The 16622-nt window shown below is 44.3% G+C and overlaps 11 non-coding genes and 20 pseudogenes across 11 annotated transcripts; all 31 read right to left on the minus strand.

Annotated features, from left to right (window-relative positions):
- Nucleotides 1–224: 224 nt before the first annotated feature.
- On the minus strand, nucleotides 225–339 carry LOC136762304 (U5 spliceosomal RNA). Its single transcript, XR_010820508.1, has one exon. It is a non-coding gene; the product is annotated as a U5 spliceosomal RNA (small nuclear RNA).
- A 6285-nt stretch (nucleotides 340–6624) lies between these two features.
- On the minus strand, nucleotides 6625–6743 carry LOC136761336 (uncharacterized; annotated as a pseudogene).
- Nucleotides 6744–6964: 221 nt separating this feature from the next.
- Nucleotides 6965–7083, minus strand: LOC136761791 (uncharacterized; annotated as a pseudogene).
- A 209-nt stretch (nucleotides 7084–7292) lies between these two features.
- Nucleotides 7293–7411, minus strand: LOC136761098 (uncharacterized; annotated as a pseudogene).
- Nucleotides 7412–7627: 216 nt separating this feature from the next.
- LOC136762220 (uncharacterized) lies at nucleotides 7628–7746 on the minus strand (annotated as a pseudogene).
- Nucleotides 7747–7951: 205 nt separating this feature from the next.
- LOC136760637 (5S ribosomal RNA) lies at nucleotides 7952–8070 on the minus strand. Its single transcript, XR_010820256.1, has one exon. It is a non-coding gene; the product is annotated as a 5S ribosomal RNA (ribosomal RNA).
- A 220-nt stretch (nucleotides 8071–8290) lies between these two features.
- On the minus strand, nucleotides 8291–8409 carry LOC136761333 (5S ribosomal RNA). Its single transcript, XR_010820345.1, has one exon. It is a non-coding gene; the product is annotated as a 5S ribosomal RNA (ribosomal RNA).
- A 216-nt stretch (nucleotides 8410–8625) lies between these two features.
- Nucleotides 8626–8744, minus strand: LOC136762398 (5S ribosomal RNA). Its single transcript, XR_010820598.1, has one exon. It is a non-coding gene; the product is annotated as a 5S ribosomal RNA (ribosomal RNA).
- A 215-nt stretch (nucleotides 8745–8959) lies between these two features.
- On the minus strand, nucleotides 8960–9078 carry LOC136761061 (uncharacterized; annotated as a pseudogene).
- Nucleotides 9079–9294: 216 nt separating this feature from the next.
- On the minus strand, nucleotides 9295–9413 carry LOC136761729 (uncharacterized; annotated as a pseudogene).
- A 220-nt stretch (nucleotides 9414–9633) lies between these two features.
- On the minus strand, nucleotides 9634–9752 carry LOC136762143 (uncharacterized; annotated as a pseudogene).
- Nucleotides 9753–9968: 216 nt separating this feature from the next.
- LOC136761479 (5S ribosomal RNA) lies at nucleotides 9969–10087 on the minus strand. The gene has a single exon (XR_010820359.1). It is a non-coding gene; the product is annotated as a 5S ribosomal RNA (ribosomal RNA).
- A 216-nt stretch (nucleotides 10088–10303) lies between these two features.
- On the minus strand, nucleotides 10304–10422 carry LOC136761943 (5S ribosomal RNA). Its single transcript, XR_010820411.1, has one exon. It is a non-coding gene; the product is annotated as a 5S ribosomal RNA (ribosomal RNA).
- A 224-nt stretch (nucleotides 10423–10646) lies between these two features.
- Nucleotides 10647–10765, minus strand: LOC136762345 (5S ribosomal RNA). The gene has a single exon (XR_010820547.1). It is a non-coding gene; the product is annotated as a 5S ribosomal RNA (ribosomal RNA).
- Nucleotides 10766–10981: 216 nt separating this feature from the next.
- Nucleotides 10982–11100, minus strand: LOC136762498 (5S ribosomal RNA). Its single transcript, XR_010820695.1, has one exon. It is a non-coding gene; the product is annotated as a 5S ribosomal RNA (ribosomal RNA).
- Nucleotides 11101–11316: 216 nt separating this feature from the next.
- Nucleotides 11317–11435, minus strand: LOC136761318 (uncharacterized; annotated as a pseudogene).
- Nucleotides 11436–11649: 214 nt separating this feature from the next.
- Nucleotides 11650–11768, minus strand: LOC136761833 (uncharacterized; annotated as a pseudogene).
- A 216-nt stretch (nucleotides 11769–11984) lies between these two features.
- On the minus strand, nucleotides 11985–12103 carry LOC136761870 (uncharacterized; annotated as a pseudogene).
- Nucleotides 12104–12319: 216 nt separating this feature from the next.
- LOC136760741 (uncharacterized) lies at nucleotides 12320–12438 on the minus strand (annotated as a pseudogene).
- Nucleotides 12439–12660: 222 nt separating this feature from the next.
- On the minus strand, nucleotides 12661–12779 carry LOC136762000 (uncharacterized; annotated as a pseudogene).
- Nucleotides 12780–12990: 211 nt separating this feature from the next.
- On the minus strand, nucleotides 12991–13109 carry LOC136761529 (uncharacterized; annotated as a pseudogene).
- Nucleotides 13110–13317: 208 nt separating this feature from the next.
- On the minus strand, nucleotides 13318–13436 carry LOC136761578 (uncharacterized; annotated as a pseudogene).
- Nucleotides 13437–13645: 209 nt separating this feature from the next.
- Nucleotides 13646–13764, minus strand: LOC136762189 (uncharacterized; annotated as a pseudogene).
- A 216-nt stretch (nucleotides 13765–13980) lies between these two features.
- LOC136760990 (uncharacterized) lies at nucleotides 13981–14099 on the minus strand (annotated as a pseudogene).
- A 209-nt stretch (nucleotides 14100–14308) lies between these two features.
- On the minus strand, nucleotides 14309–14427 carry LOC136761772 (5S ribosomal RNA). The gene has a single exon (XR_010820392.1). It is a non-coding gene; the product is annotated as a 5S ribosomal RNA (ribosomal RNA).
- A 211-nt stretch (nucleotides 14428–14638) lies between these two features.
- LOC136761354 (uncharacterized) lies at nucleotides 14639–14757 on the minus strand (annotated as a pseudogene).
- Nucleotides 14758–14967: 210 nt separating this feature from the next.
- Nucleotides 14968–15086, minus strand: LOC136761766 (uncharacterized; annotated as a pseudogene).
- A 227-nt stretch (nucleotides 15087–15313) lies between these two features.
- LOC136760934 (uncharacterized) lies at nucleotides 15314–15432 on the minus strand (annotated as a pseudogene).
- A 215-nt stretch (nucleotides 15433–15647) lies between these two features.
- On the minus strand, nucleotides 15648–15766 carry LOC136760839 (uncharacterized; annotated as a pseudogene).
- Nucleotides 15767–15976: 210 nt separating this feature from the next.
- LOC136760773 (5S ribosomal RNA) lies at nucleotides 15977–16095 on the minus strand. The gene has a single exon (XR_010820286.1). It is a non-coding gene; the product is annotated as a 5S ribosomal RNA (ribosomal RNA).
- Nucleotides 16096–16311: 216 nt separating this feature from the next.
- Nucleotides 16312–16430, minus strand: LOC136762388 (5S ribosomal RNA). Its single transcript, XR_010820588.1, has one exon. It is a non-coding gene; the product is annotated as a 5S ribosomal RNA (ribosomal RNA).
- Between the last annotated feature and the right edge of the window lie 192 nt (nucleotides 16431–16622).

Raw genomic sequence — 16622 nt, forward strand, 5'->3', positions numbered from 1 at the left:
ACATCTCTCTCAGGTGACTCCTATGACATCACAGAGCACGTACATTCCGTTGCTTGCCGTCTGTCAACCACTCAGTCACTGCCAGCCAGACTGGCTGGCTGACTGGATGGTGGGGCTGCTTGCTGCTGCTGCGTACCTTAGCAAGCTTATTTGCTTGACCGGCCTTCCTCCTCCGCCCACATGCCCACCTATGTCCGATCTGCTGTTCACCTGGATCACAGCTCCGCCCCAACAAGGCAGAGCCTCCCAAGAATGGTACAAACTCACCCACGATCCCCTCCACGGAAAGCTATAGCAAAAGGCAAAAGCATTATACGTAATGAAGAGGAACCCGAGTCCAAGACGCATCCGACCAGCCATACATATTTGTGTGTATTAAAGATCACATTTTATTACATTTAGATTTTCTGTACTTTATTACATCTTTTTGTGATTTTTAAATGTATTGTTTCTTTTCCTTATATATGTATGTATGTATGTATGTATGTGTGTGTGTGTCTGTGTGAAAGTGTATGTGTTTGTGTGTCTCTGTGTGAAAGTGAGTGTGTGTGTGTCTGTCTCTGTGTTTGTGTGTCTGTCTCTGTGTGAAAGTGAGTGTGTGTGCGTGTGTCTGTCTGTGAAAGTGTGTGTGTGTGTGTGGGTGTGACAGTGTGTATGAGTGTCTGTCTGTCATGTAACTCGCACATCTGTGAGGGCACCATTTTTGCAGAAAGAGATGTACACATTTTGGAGCAACATATGCTGCCATCCAGACATCGTCTTTTCCAGGGACGTCCCTGCATTTTTCAGCAGGATAACGCCAAACCACATTCTGCCCAGATTACAAGCGCATGGTTGCGTAGGCAGAGAGTGCGGGTGCTAGCATGGCCTGCCTGCAGTCCTGACCTGTCTCCGAATTGAGAATGTGTGGCGCACTATGAAGTGCAAATTAAGACAACGAAGGCCCTGTGCAGTTGCGCAGCTGAGGAAATGCATAATGGATGAATGGGGGGAAATCCCACTTGCTAAACTTAACCAAGTGGTGTCTTCAGTGCCCAAGTGCTTAATAAGTGTTATTAAAAGAAAAGGTGATGTTACATAGTGGTAAACAGTCGACTGTCCCAACTTTCTTGGTTTCTTTTCACTGCTAATGAGATGCTGTAGAGTGAGTTAGTTATATTGCTTTCAGGAGCTCTAATCGTATTGATGAGTTCATGCAGCATTTGTAATTGAATTTCAAAAAGAAATCCTTGCTGTCTGGCCTGTGTGTATGAGATGTACTCTGTCAATCTTTGGCTAACAACTGAAACATTGGTAGAACAGAAATGGCAACATAAAAAAGAAAAGTACATTTTAAAAGAGCACATTAAATAGGATGAATATACAGTTTTTTACAATCACTTTGTCACTAATTTCAGAACCTTGATGTCATTTTTCAAAACTCTAGACACAAAACTCAAAACGGTCATCAATTGTAACACAGGCTGTCCAATGTTCAAAACATTGCATTGTGCATTCATATCTTTAAAGAAACCTTGCACTTGCAGACTTGTTGGTTCAAATAATTCATTTATCATGAAATACCATAGTAACATTTATTTAGATCACCCACACAGAAGATACCGATAGTTTCACTGTGTAGTTGTTCGTACAATCATTAAATATTGTAGTAAAAAATATGTGATACATGTTTCATTATGGTACTACACATAAATACATCACTGTAAAAGGACTAGTAGAGAGAATACTACAGACACAGTGGAATCATTGAACAAAATCTGAAATGTATTGATGCAATACAATCAAATCACACCATAGGTTTCTTTGAATCCATGCAACAATAATTAGCTACAAAAAAGAACAAAACTACAGTAAAATGTCAACTGCAGTGTTCCTCACCTGGCTTAGTGTAAAACAAAGGATTGATTACTGTACTTCTGAATTTCCATCAGCCCTGTGTTCAGGTTCAGGTTCTCACAACCATTTTTCACAAGAGGCATCTTGAAACTGAACATACCTGAACATACTCAGTCATCAGCTGCTTCACTCTGTCTGCATTTCTTTCAAAAGGCACACTATACTCTGTGCTACACATTGGTATGCAGTATACAGTCATTTGACAATTGAGAGTAGCCTAATGTTTAGTGCATGCTGAAGACTTGCCGCTTCTCAGTACGGAAATTTCTGATGATTGAGGCCACAGTTGATCCTGAGTTGATTCTGAGGTTTGATTGAATCATTGTAGCTGCCTCAGTCATGGTCATGCCATGATTTACAACATGCTCTACAACTATTTCTCGGATTTCACTGGACACTATTTGCTGTTGCTGCCGCTGTCTGGTCCGTGGCCTTGTCCTCTACCACGTTCCCCCAACACCTCTCAAATGAGGCCCATGGCTGCCTCTCTGGTGAGGCCTAAGCCCTCCTCTATGACGAGGCCCACGACCACCTCTCAGAAGGGGTGCATGTCCCCTTCCATTCCTTTGACCACCACGTCTTCCTCCTCCCACTGCTTGACCTCTATTGTGACCTGGATGACTTGCCGGCTCCATGTTATCACTGTGTTGCTGGGGTGGATAGCACTCATTTCACTCGATACTCGTACCACAATGTGAAATCAATCATCAATAACCAGTTGGCAGTATTGGAAAAGCAATTACAAGGGCCTGCATACATACAGTAATGTCAAATCTGATGTGGAAGAACAATCATCTTCAACCAGGTTGGAGCGTTAGTTGCAATGCCTTTAATACACGCAGCGTGGAGAGGAACAGTGACTCAAGTAGATCCCAAAGTCGCTCTGCCTTCATTTTAACAGTCAGAGCTTTTATACACAAAAATCAAAGAGCTGGTTATAATCAGAAAGTCATTACTATGTTATCTTAAAAGTTAGCTAAGCAGAATTTATATCATTATAGGACAGAGTTCATAGATCAACACATGGATTAGGGAGCAGGCACTTCAATCATACTGTTTGACATTGTCTCCAAGATTCTCATCGTAAATAACAAACAGAAATCAAACTACCTTCTGGCCTGACCTTCTAGCTTGACCTTATCTTTCTTAAGTATACAAGAGAGAAAAACAGGTATTAGAGAAAGAATTTCTAACTTTCCTTCCACACTGCAAACATGGTGTGGAAAAGTGCTACATGATGATGAATGATGATTAAATATTACATCCATAGATAATGTAGTCCAACTGGTTCATGCTCCTCGTTTATTGATGTCAATGGATCTCATTATCCTGAAACTTTCATGATCGAAACATGGAATATTGTTTGTCAGTTTCCATAAAATTATGCATTAAGAGTAATGCAACAGTCACTTATCATTTTGAGCAGCTGTATCAATTGATAGTTAGATCTTTGTAATGAAATGAATAGACAGTGATCTCAGATGTAATGTGTGAATTGCATTTTGAAATGGTAATACTTTGATGTTAAGTTGTGTCATTTTAGTTCAATGAACAAATGATCTGAGGTTGATGTGTATTGTATCCAAGCAATTGTAAAAAAGTGTTAGAGTTTTGAAAAATGTGCATTTTGATCATCGGGTGTGAGTTTAGTGTCTAGAGTTTTGAAAAATGACATCAAGGTTCTGAAATGAGTGCCAAAGTGATTGTAAAAAAGTGTAATATCAGGGGACAGTGGCTATTAGTGATCTGGCCTTCCGTGGCCTCTGTATTAATGTAACAGGTCACATTGTATGTGTACACTGATACTTGATAGTATAATATAGTACAAGTAAAAAACATACATAGGTATCATAGAAGTATTTTGCAGAAATGATTATGGATAGTTATCAAAATGGAGAGGAAATGCTAAATCCAGTCTCCCCAGGCTGAGCTTCTATTGCTGCACCTGCTGGCCCCACTATATGGATAGAGCCACACCAAGTACAAGAGTCTCCCCATTGCTATTTATATCTCCCTATCCAGTCTTCTTTAAGTGACGATATGCAAATAACGGGGACTATGATTGGCTCCCTGACATTACCCACACTGCGACTGATGCTACCCATTTCACTACCCAACAAAGACCCATAATATGCGTGTGTCTGTCTGTCTGTCTGTCAAAGTATGTGTGTGTGTTTCTGTGTGTGTCTGTGTCTGTCTGTCTGTGTGTGAAAGTGTGTGTGTGTCTGTCTGTCTGTCTGTCATGTAACTTGCACATCTGTGAGGGCACCACTAATGCAGAAAGAGATGTACACATATTGTTTATTTTCCATATATATGTATGTATGTATGTATGCATGTCCAATTGCTTTGACAATACAAATGAATTGAATTGAGAGGGAGAGAGAGAGAGTAAGAGAGAGAGAGAGAGACAGACAGACAGACAGACAGAGAGAGACACACACACACACACACACACACACAGAGAGCCAGCCAGCCAGCTCAGCGATGACATGACGAGCCTCTCTCAGCTTACTGCTATGACATCACAGAGCACGTACATTCCGTTTAACAAATCGTTAAACAAAAAAGGTTATAAACACATTGACTACAATACCGGTTAGTAAGACGAAGGTGAGTCTCTCGTTAGTATTATTAGTCAGACATTAAATAACTACGCAGGTTAGTATTTATGTCAGGTAACTTCTCGTTATATATATATCAGTCTCATTTACGTTTAGGTGCCGAGAAAGATCCTATTTGTTACCACAATTTCCCTTAACTGATTATTATTCAATGATTAAGGATAGGCAGGGCCACCAATAATCTAATGTCTATTAACTTGTGTCAATTTCAGACTAAACAGTTAAACAGGAATGAGAAGATATTTCTCGGCGTTGACAGATTTTATTTCTAAAATTATCAACAAAACAGTTTAATGCAACTCACATTTATATTTAAGAAAACTAAATGATATTACACATTCTAGAGTTATGAATCACAGATTAACATTTCTAATTGATTTCTCAAATGTCATGAATCACAAACTCCAAACTGTTAAACTTATGTGAACTTCGTCGCAGAGAGGCCTCTCTGGCTTCGGGCTCAGATAACAGCACACGGCACGAGGTCCGTGTGGTTTGGAACAAAGGCAGTCCGGTTCGGCTTTGTCCAAGAACTTCCACTCAGTCGATGCACCTGGAAGTTGGGGTTTCGGGAATGTAGAGTCGTTTCCAAACAGATTTTCCATTGGTTTGAAGGCTCCAAGGTTGTGCACAAAATCTTCTTTGTAAGCATGGTTCCACCGTAGTTACTTGAAGACGAAGTCTTTGAGGAAAGCAGGGCCCTGTTTGTTCCAAGGGTCAAGTTTCTTAAGACTCAAATAGCTATTTAAGTGACTGACACTTTCGTATTCAGTCGACTTAGTCAATTGTCCAGCTGTAAAACTCCACTGATCAGGTGGGTCTGTGAAGTTATTTATTTAATAAAGTCCTTTAAAATAATTCTTCGCTCAATCTCCTTCTCATAGTTTAACTCTTCTGTTGCCGGCAAAGACTTGGTTGGTTTCTGATTCCGGTTCTGGCAACAGAGCTACAGGTTGAGCTGTGGCAGCGAGTTTCTGGTTCAGGTGAGAGAGAGAGAGAGAGAAAGACTGTCCGCTGTTCCTTATAGTCTGTCAGATCAGTAGGTGATTGGTCCCTGAGTTCTTGAGATTGGATTTCGGTTTCAGCCCCCAGTGTCCTATTGGAGGGAGGCTTTATTTATGACTGATGTCAATCCATGCCATCTTTTGGAAATGCCGGTTGGCCTGGGTTCGTAGCTCTATGTCGGGATTTCAGCTCTCATCCACTTCAAAGAGTTTTTATCACCTACAGGCCCCTTTCTCCAGACATCTCATAGCAGAATTCCAAACTATTTGGCCTCTTCTCGGTGCCATCCTCCCCAAAACTGTCACTTTGATGCAAACCAGTTCTAAGCTGATGAGCTAAGGAAATCTGATAACTTTGGGGGGGGAGAGGTCTTCTTTAGATCAGTGCTTCAGCTCAGAGCCCAAATGCTCTTATCCAAATACACCCAACATAACGCTACATATGTATGTATGTATGTATATATGTGTAGAAGGAAAATTAGAAATTATTTTCTTACACCTGTTTTTCTCTCTTGTATACTTAAGAAAGATACGGTCAAGCTAGAAGGTCAGTCCAGAAGATAGTTTGATTTCTGTTTGTTATTTACGATGAGAACCTTGGAGACATTGTCAAACGGTATGACCTACATGCCTGTTCCCTAAAACCATGTGTTGACCTATGAACTCTGTTCTATAATGATATATGTTCTGCTTAGTTAGCCTTTAAGATAACATAGTAATGACTTTCTAGCATGTATGGATGTATGTATGTATGTATATATATATATATATATATATATATATATATGTATGTATGTCCAATTGCTTTGACAATACAAATGAATTGAATTGAGAGGAAGAGAGAGAGAGAGAGAGAGAGAAAGAGAGAGAGAGAGACAGACAGACAGACAGACAGCTCAGCGATGACATCACGAGCCTCTCTCAGCTGACTGCTATGACATCACAGAGCACGTACATTCCGTTGCTTGTCGTCTGTCAACCACTCAGTCACTGCTAGCCAGACTGTCCCTAAGACAAAGTGTACAATACTTCAATTATATCTCCTCCAGACAGATAAAGAGTATTAAGAGCTACGATGAAGATACCCAGGAGACGTAAAAAGCTTGCATCACCTGGTATTTCCTGGAGGTCACCCATCCAAGTACTAACCAGGCCCTGGCCCGTTTAGTTTCCAAGGTCTGACGAGACCGGGCACGTTCAGGACGGTGTGGCCGCAAGCCGAGATGCCTGGCTGCATGATGTCTCTTAAAGGCTGACGGGTGTTGACGGAATTTCCAGCAAAAAATAAAAAATAAAAAAATAAAAAAATGGAGGGAAAAATAACAGTGCAGGAAAGGGTGTTGAAAGTAGCCGGGAACGTGTACAATTCTTCAATTATATCTCCTCCAGACAGAAAGAGAGTATTAAGAGCTACGATGAAGTTACCCAGGAGACGTAAAAAGCTTGCAGCACCTGGTATTTCTAGGAGATCTCCCATCCAAGTACTGACCAGGCCATGCCCCGTTTAGCTTCCGAGATCTGACGAGACGGGGTGCGTCCAGGACGGTGTAGCCGCAAGCCGAGAGGCCTGGCTGCATAATATCTCTTAAAGGCTGACGGGTGTTGACGGAACTTCCAGCAAATAAAAAAAGAAAAATGGAGGGAAAAATATCAGTTCAGCAAAGGGTGTTGAAAGTAGCCGGGTACGTGTACATTTCTTCAATTATATCTCCTCCAGACAGAAAGAGAGTATTAAGATCTACGATGATGTTACCCAGGAGACGTATAAAGCTTGCAGCACCTGGTATTACCAGGAGGTCACCCATCCAAGTACTGACCAGGCCCTGCCCTGTATAGCTTCCGAGATCTGATGAGATCAGTCGCGTTCAGGACGGCGTGGCCGCAAGCCGAGACGCCTGGCAGCATGATGTCTCTTAAAGGCGGGCGGGTTTTGACGGACCTTCCAGCAAAAAAAAAAAGAAAAAAGAAAAATGGAGGGAAAAATATCAGTGCAGCAAAGGGTGTTGAAAGTTGCCGGGTACGTGTACATTTCTTCAATTGTATCTTCTCCTGACAGAAAGAGAGTATTAAGAGCTACGATGAAGTTACCCAGGAGACGTAAAAAGTTTGCAGTACCTAGTTTTTCCAGGAGGTCACCAATCCAAATACTGACCAGGTCCTGCCACGTTTTGCTTCCTAGATCTGACAAGATCGGGCGCGTTCAGGACGGTGTGGCCGCAAGCCAAAAAGCCTGGCTGCATGATGTCTCTTAAAGGCTGGCGGGTATTGACGGAACTTCCAGCAAAAAAAAGAAAAATGGAGGGAAAAATACCAGTGCAGCAAATGGTGTTGAAAGTAGCCGGGTACGTGTACAAATCCTCAATTATAACACCTCCAGACAGAAAGAGAGTATTAAGAGCTACAATGAAGTTACTCAGGAGACTAAAAAGCTTGCAGCACCAGGTATTTCCAGAAGGTCTCCCATCCAAGTACTGACCAGGTCTTGCCCCGTTTAGCTTCCGAGATCTGATGAGATCGGGCGCGTTCAGGACGGTGTGGCCGCAAACCTAGAGGCCTGGCTGCATGATGTCTCTAAAAGGCTGGCGGGTATTGACGGAACATCCAAGAAAAAAATTAAAAAAAAAAATAGAAAAATGGAGGGAAAAATATCAGTGCAGGAAAGGGTGTTGAATGTAGCCGGGTACGTGTACAATACTTCAATTATATCTCCTCCAGACAGAAAGAGAGTATTAAGAGCTACGATGAAGTTACCCAAGTGACGAAAAAAGCTTGCAGCACCTGGTATTTCCAGGAGGTCACCCATCCAAATACTGACCAGGCCCTGCCCCGTTCAGCTTCCGAGATCTGACGAGATCGGGCGCGTTCAGGACGGTGTGGCTGCAAGCCAAGAGGCCTGGATGTATGAAGTCTCTTAAAGGCTGGAGGATATTGACAGAACTTCCAGCAAAATAAAGAAGAAAAAAGAAAAATGGAGGGAAAAATATCAGTGCAGCAAAGGGAATTGAAAGTAGCCGGGTACGTGTAGAATTCTTCAATTATATCTCCTCCAGACAGAAAGAGAGTATTAAGAGCTATGATGAAGTTACCCAGGAGACGTAAGAAGCTTGCAGCACCTGGTATTTCCAGGAGGTCTCCCATCCAAGTACTGACCAGGCCCTGCCCCGTTTAGCTTCCGAGATCTGACGAGATCGGGCGCGTTCAGGACGGTGTGGCCGCAAACCAAGAGGCCTGGCTGCATGATGTCTCTTAAAGGCTGGCGGGTATTGACGGAACTGCCAGCAAAAAAAAAAGAAATAAGAAAAATGGAGTGAAAAATTTCAGTGCAGCAAAGGGAGTTGAAAGTAGCCGGGTACGTGTACAATTCTTCAATTATATCTCCTCCAGACAGAAAGAGAGTATTAAGAGCTATGATGAAGTTACCCAGGAGACGTAAGAAGCTTGCAGCACCTGGTATTTCCAGGAGGTCTCCCATCCAAGTACTGATCAGGCCCTGCCCCGTTCAGCTTCCGAGATCTGACGAAATCGGGCACGTTCAGGACGGTGTGGCCGCAAACAAAGAGGCCTGGCTGCATGATGTCTCTTAAAGGCTGGCGGGTATTGATGGAACTTCCAGCAAAAAAAATAAGAAAAAAGAAAAATGGAGAGAAACAAATCAGTACAGCAAAGGGTTTTGAAAGTAGCCGGGTACGTGTACAATTCTTCAATTATATCTCCTCCAGACAGAAAGAGAGTATAAAGAGCTACGATGAAGTTTCCCAGGAGACGTAAAAATCTTGCAGCACCTGGTATTTCCAGGAGGTCACCCATCGAAGTACTGACCAGGCCCTGCCCCATTTAGCTTCCAAGATCTGACGAGATCGGGCGCGTTCATGACGGTGTGGCCGAAAGCCAAGAGGCCTGGCTGCATGATGTCTCTAAAAGGCTGGCGGGTATTGACGGAACATCCAAGAAAAAAAAATAAAAAAAAAATAGAAAAATGGAGAGAAAAATATCAGTGCAGGAAAGGGTGTTGAAAGTAGCCGGGTACGTGTACAATACTTCAATTATATCTCCTCCAGACAGAAAGAGAGTATTAAGAGCTACGATGAAGTTCCCCAGGTGACGAAAAAAGCTTGCAGCGCCTGGAATTTCCAGAAGGTCTCACATTCAAGTAATGACCAGGCCCTGCCCAGTTTAGCTTCCGAGAGCTGACGAGATGGGGCGCGTTCAGGACGGTGTGGCCGCAAGCCAAGAGGCCTTGCTGCATGATGTCTCTTAAAGGCTGGCGGATATTGACGGAACTTCCAGAAAAAAGAAAAAAGAAAAAGAAAAATGGAGGGAAAAATATCAGTGCAGCAAAGGGTGTTAAAAGTAGCCGAGTACGTGTACAATACTTCAATTATATCTCCTCCAGACAGAAAGAGTGTATTAAGAGCTAAGATAAAGTTACCCAGCAGACGAAAAAAGCTTGCAGCACCTGGTATTTCCAGGAGGTCTCCCATCCAAGTACTGACCAGGCCCTGCCCCGTTTAGCTTCCGAGATCTGACGAGATCGGGCGCGTTCAGGACGGTGTGGCCGCAAGCCAAGAGGCCTGGCTGCATGAAGTCTCTTAAAGGCTGGCGGGTATTGACGGAACTTCCAGCAAAAAATAAAAGAAAAAAGAAAAATGGAGGGAAATATATCAGTGCAGCAAAGGGTGTTGAAAGTAGCCGGGTACGTGTACAATTCTTCAATTATATCTCCTCCAGACTGTAAGAGAGTATTAAGAGCTACGATGAAGTTACCCAAGTGATGTAAAAAGCTTGCAGCACCTGGTATTTCCAGGAGGTCTCCCATCTAAGTACTGACCAGGCCCTGCCCCGTTTAGCTTCCGAGATCTGACGAGATCGGGTGCATTCAGGACGGTGTGGCCACAAGCCAAGACGCCTGGCTGCATGATGTCTCTTAAAGGTTGGCGGGTATTGACGGAACTTCCAGCAGAAAAATAAAATAAAAATAAAAATAAAAAGATGGATGGAAAAATATCAGTGCAGCAAAGGGTGTTGAAAGTAGCCGGGTATGTGAACAATACTTCAATTATATCTCCTCCAGACTGAAAGAGAGTATTAAGAGCTACGATGAAGTTACCCAAGTGACGAAAAAAGCTTGCAGCACCTGGTATTTCCAGGAGGTCACCCATCCAAGTACTGACCAGGCCCTGCCCCGTTCAGCTTCCGAGATCTGACGAGATCGGGCGCGTTCAGGACGGTGTGGCCGCAAGCCAAGAGGCCTGGCTGCATGAAATCTCTTAAAGGCTGGAGGGTATTGACGGAACTTCCAGCAAAAAAGAAAAGAAAAAAGAAAAATGGAGGGAAATATATCAGTGCAGCAGAGGGTGTTGAAAGTAGCCGGGTACGTGTACAATTCTTCAATTATATCTCCTCCAGACTGTAAGAGAGTATTAAGAGCTACGATGAAGTTACCCAAGTGATGTAAAAAGCTTGCAGCACCTGGTATTTCCAGGAGGTCTCCCATCTAAGTACTGACCAGGCCCTGCCCCGTTTAGCTTCCAAGATCTGACGAGATCGGGCGCATTCAGGACGGTGTGGCCACAAGCCGAGACGCCTGGCTGCATGATGTCTCTTAAAGGTTGACGGGTATTGATGGAACTTCCAGCAAAATAAAGAAGAAAAAAGAAAAATGGAGGGAAAAATATCAGTGCAGCAAAGGGAGTTGAAAGTAGCCGGGTACGTGTACAATTCTTCAATTATATCTCCTCCAGACAGAAAGAGAGTATTAAGAGCTATGATGAAGTTACCCAGGAGACGTAAGAAGCTTGCAGCACCTGGTATTTCCAGGAGGTCTCCCATCCAAGTACAGAACAGGCACTGCCCCGTTTAACTTCCGAGATCTGATGAGATTGGGCGCGTTCAGGACGGTGTGGCCGCAAACCAAGAGGCCTGGCTGCATGATGTCTCTTAAAGGCTGGCGGGTATTGACGGAACTGCCAGCAAAAAAAAAGAAATAAGAAAAATGGATGGAAAAATTTCAGTGCAGGAAAGGGTGTTGAAAGTAGCCGGGTACGTATACAATTCTTCAATTATATCTCCTCCAGACAGATAGAGAGTATTAAGAGCTACGATGAAGTTACCCAGGAGACGTAAAAAGCTTGCAGCACCTGGTATTTCTAGGAGTTCTCACATTCAAGTACTGACCAGGCCCTGCCCCGTTTAGCTTCCGAGATCTGATGAGTTCGGGCGCGTTCAGGACAATGTGTCCGCATGCCAAGAGGCCTGGCTGCATGATGTCTCTTAAAGGCTGGAGGGTATTGACGGAACTTCCAGCAAAATAAAGAAGAAAAAAGAAAAATGGAGGAAAAAATATCAGTGCAGCAAAGGCTGTTGAAAGTAGCCAGGTACGTGTACAATACTTCAATTATATCTCTCCCAGACAGATAGAGAGTATTAAGAGCTACGATGAAGTTACCCAGGAGACGTAAAAAGCTTTCAGTACCTGGTTTTTCCAGGAGATCTCCCATCCAAGTACTGACCAGGCCCTGCCCCGTTTTGCTTCCAAGATCTGACAAGATCGGGCGCGTTCAGGACGGTGTGGCCGCAAGCCAAGCGGCCTGGCTGCATGATGTCTCTTAAAGGCTGGAGGGTATTGACAGAACTTCCAGCAAAAAAAAAAAAAAATAAGAAAAATGGAGGGAAAAATATCAGTGCAGCAAAGGCTGTTTAAAGTAGCAGGGTACGTGTACAATTCCTCAATTATAACACCTCCAGACAGATAGAGAGTATTAAGAGCTACGATGAAGTTACCCAGGAGACGTAAAAGGCTTGCAGCACCTGGTATTTCCAGGAGGTCTCCCATCCAAGTACTGACCAGGCCCTGCCCCGTTTAGTTTCCGAGATCTGACGAGATCGGGCGCATTCAGTACGGTGTGGCCACAAGCCGAGAGTCCTGGCTGCATGATGTCTCTTAAAGACTGGCGGGTATTGACGGAACTTCCAGCAAAAAAAAAAGAAAAAAATAAATAGAAAAATGGAGGGAAAAATATCAGTGCAGCAAAGGGTGTTGAATGTAGCCGGTTACGTGAACAATTCTTTAATTATATCTCCTCCAGACAGAAAGAGAGTGTTAAGAGCTACGATAAAGTTACCCAGGAGACGTAAAAAGCTTGCAGCACCAGGTATTTCCAGGAGGTCCCACATTCAAGTAATGACCAGGCCCTGCCCCGTTTAGCTTCCGAGATCTGACGAGATGGGGCGCGTTCAGGACGGTGTGGTTGCAAGCCAAGAGGCCTGGCTGCATGATGTCTCTTAAACGCTGGAGGGAATTGATGGAACTTCCAGCAAATAAAAAAAAAGAGAAATGGTGGTAAAAATATCAGTGCAGCAAAGGGTGTTGAAAGTAGCCAGGTACGTGTACAATTCTTCAATTATATCTCCTCCAGACTGAAAGAGAGTATTAAGAGCTACTATGAAGTTACCCAGGAGACGTAAAAAGCTTGCAGCACCTGGTATTTCCAGGAGGACACCCATCCAAGTACTGACCAGGCCCTGCCCCACTCAGTTTCCGAGATCTTACGAGATCGGACGCGTTCAGGACGGTGTGGCCGCAAGCCGAGATGCCTGGCTGCATGATGTCTCTTAAAGGCTGGCGGGTATTGACGGAACTGCCAGCAATAAAAAAAAGAGAAATGGAGGGAGAAATACCAGTGCAGCAAAGGGTGTTGAAAGTAGCCGGGTACGTGTACAATTCTTCAATTATATCTCCTCCAGACAGAAAGAGAGAATTAAGAGCTACGATAAAGTTACCCAGGAGACGTAAAAGCTTGCAGCACCAGGTATTTCCTGGAGGTCTCCCATCCAAGTACTGACCAGGCCCTGCCCCACTCAGTTTCCGAGATCTTACGAGATCGGACGCGTTCAGGACGGTGTGGCCGCAAGCCGAGATGCCTGGCTGCATGATGTCTCTTAAAGGCTGGCGGGTATTGACGGAACTGCCAGCAATAAAAAAAAGAGAAATGGAGGGAGAAATACCAGTGCAGCAAAGGGTGTTGAAAGTAGCCGGGTACGTGTACAATACTTGAATTATTTCTCCTCCAGACAGAAAGAGAGTATTAAGAGCTACGATGAAGTTCCCCAGGAGACGTAAAAAGCTGGCAGCACCTGGTATTTCCAGACGATCTCCCATCCAAGTACTGACCAGGTCCTGTCCCGTTTAGTTTCCGAGATCTTCCGAGATCGGGCGCGTTCAGGACTGTGTGTCCGCAAGCCGAGAGGCCTGGTTGCATGATGTCTCTTAAAGGCTGGCGGATATTGACGGAACTTCCAGAAATAATAATAAAGAAAAAGAAAAATGGAGGGAAAAATATCAGTGCAGCAATGGGTGTTGAAAGTAACCGGGTACGTGTACAATACTTCAATTATATCTCCTCCAGACAGAAAGAGAGTATTAAGAGCTACGATAAACTTACCCAGCAGACGTAAAAAGCTTGCAGCACCTGGTATTTCCAGGAGGTCTCCCATCCAAGTACTGACCAGGCCCTGCCCCATTCAGTTTCCGAGATCTGACGAGATCGGGCGCGTTCAGGATGGTGTGGCCGCAAGCCGAGATCCTGGCTGCATGATGTCTCTTAAAGGCTGGCGGGTATTGACGGAACTGCCAGCAAAAAAAAAAAAGGGAAATGGAGGGAGAAATACCAGTGCAGCAAAGGGTGTTGAAAGTAGCCGGGTACGTGTACAATACTTGAATTATATCTCCTCCAGACAGAAAGAGAGTATTAAGAGCTACGATGAAGTTACCCAGGTGACGTAAAAAGCTTGCAGCACCTGGTATTTCTAGGAGGTCTCCCATCCAAGTACTGACCAGGCCCTGCCCCGTTTAGCTTCCGAGATCTGACGAGATCGGGCGCATTCAGGACGGTGTGGCCACAAGCCGAGAAGCCTGGCTGCATGATGTCTCTTAAAGGTTGGCGGGTATTGACGGAACTTCCAGCAAAAAAAAAAAAAAGAAAAATGGATGGAAATATATCAGTGCAGCAAAGGGTGTTGACAGTAGCTGGGTACATGTACAATACTTCAATTATATCTCTTCCAGACAGATAGAGAGTATTAAGAGCTACGATGAAGTTACCCAGGAGTTGTAAAAGCTTGCAGCACCAGGTATTTCCAGGAGGTCTCACATTCAAGTACTGACCAGGTCCTGCCCCGTTTAGCTTCCGAGATCTGACGAGATCGGGCGCGTTCAGGATGTTGTGGCCGCAAGCCGAGACACCTGGCTGCATGATGTCTCTTAAAGGCTGGCGGGTATTGACGGAACAGCCAGCAAAAAAAAAAAAGAGAAATGGAGGGAAAAATATCAGTGCAGCTAAGGCTGTTGAAAGTAGCCGGGTACGTGTACAACTCTTCAATTATATCTCCTCCAGACAGAAAGAGAGAATTAAGAGCTACGATGAAGTTACCCAGGAGACGTAAAAAGTTTGCAGCACCTCGTATTTCCAGAAGGTCACCCATAAAAGTACTGACCAGGCCCTGCCCCGTTTAAATTCTGAGATCTGACGAGATCGGGCGCGTTCAGGACGGTGTGGCCGCAAGCCGAGAGGCCTGGCTGCATGATATCTCTTAATGGCTGGCGGGTATTGACAGAACTTCCAGCAAAAAAAAAAAAAAAAAAAAAAAGAAAAAGAAGAATGGAGGGAAAAATATCAGTGCAGTAATGGGTTTTGAAAGTAGCCGGGTACGTGTACAATTCTTCAATTATATCTCCTCCGGACAGAAAGAGAGTATTAAGAGCTACGATGAAGTTACCCAGGAGACGTAAAAAGCTTGCAGCACCTGGCATTTCTAGGAGGTCACCCATCCAAGTACTGACCAGGCCCTGCCCCGTTTAAATTCCAAGATCTGATGAGATCGGGGGCGTTCAGGACGGTGTGGCTGCAAGCCAAGAGGCCTGGCGGCATGATGTGTCTTAAAGGCTGGCGGGTATTGATGGAACTTCCAGCAAAAAACAAAAGAAAAAAGAAAAATGGAGGTTAAAATATCAGTGCAGCAAATGGTGTTGACAGTAGCTGGGTACGTGTACAATTCTTCAATTATATCTCCTCCAGACAGATAGAGAGTATTAAGAGCTACGATAAAGTTACCCAGGAGACGTAAAAGCTTGCAGCACCAGGTATTTCCAGGAGGTCTCACATTCAAGTACTGACCAGGTCCTGCCCCGTTTAGCTTCCGAGATCTGACGAGATCGGGCGCGTTCAGGACGGTGTGGCCGCAAGCCGAGATGTCTGGCTGCATGATGTTTCTTAAAGGCTGGCGGGTATTGACGGAACTGCCAGCAAAAAAAAAAAAGAAAAATAGAGGGAAATATACCAGTGCAGCAAAGGGTGTTGAAAGTAGCCGGGTACGTGTACAATTCTTCAATTATATCTCCTGGAGACAGAAAGAGAGTATTAAGAGCTACGATGAAGTTACCCAGGAGACGTAAAAAGCTTGCAGCACCTGGTATTTCTAGGAGGTCTCCCATCCAAGTACTGACCAGGCCCTGCCCCGTTTAGCTTCCGAGATCTGACGAGATCGGGCGCATTCAGGACGGTGTGGCCGCAAGCCAAGAGGCCGGGCTACATGATGTCTCTTAAAGGCTGGCGGATATTGACGGAACTTCCAGCAAAAAAATAAAATAAAAAGAAAAATGGAGGGAAAAATATCAGTGCAGCAAAGGGTGTTGAAAGTAGCCTAGTACGTGTACAATTCTTCAATTATATCTCCTCCAGACAGAAAGAGAGTATTAAGAGCTACGATGAAGTTACCCAGGAGAAGTAAAAGGCTTGCAGCACCTGGTATTTCTCGGAGGTCTCCCATCCAAGTACTGACCAGGCCCTGCCCCGTTTAGCTTCCGAGATCTGACGAGATCGGGCGCGTTCAGGATGGTGTGGCCGCAAGCCAAGATGCCTGGCTGCATGATGTCTCTTAAAGGCTGGCGGGTATTGACGGAACTGCCAGCAAAAAAAAAAAAGAAAAATAGAGGGAAATATACCAGTGCAGCAAAGGGTGTTGAAAGTAGCCGGGTACGTGTACAATTCTTCAATTATATCTCCTGGAGACAGAAAGAGAGTATTAAGAGCTACGATGAAGT

Source organism: Amia ocellicauda, chromosome 10 (assembly GCF_036373705.1).
Source record: "Amia ocellicauda isolate fAmiCal2 chromosome 10, fAmiCal2.hap1, whole genome shotgun sequence".
Taxonomy (NCBI): domain Eukaryota; kingdom Metazoa; phylum Chordata; class Actinopteri; order Amiiformes; family Amiidae; genus Amia; species Amia ocellicauda.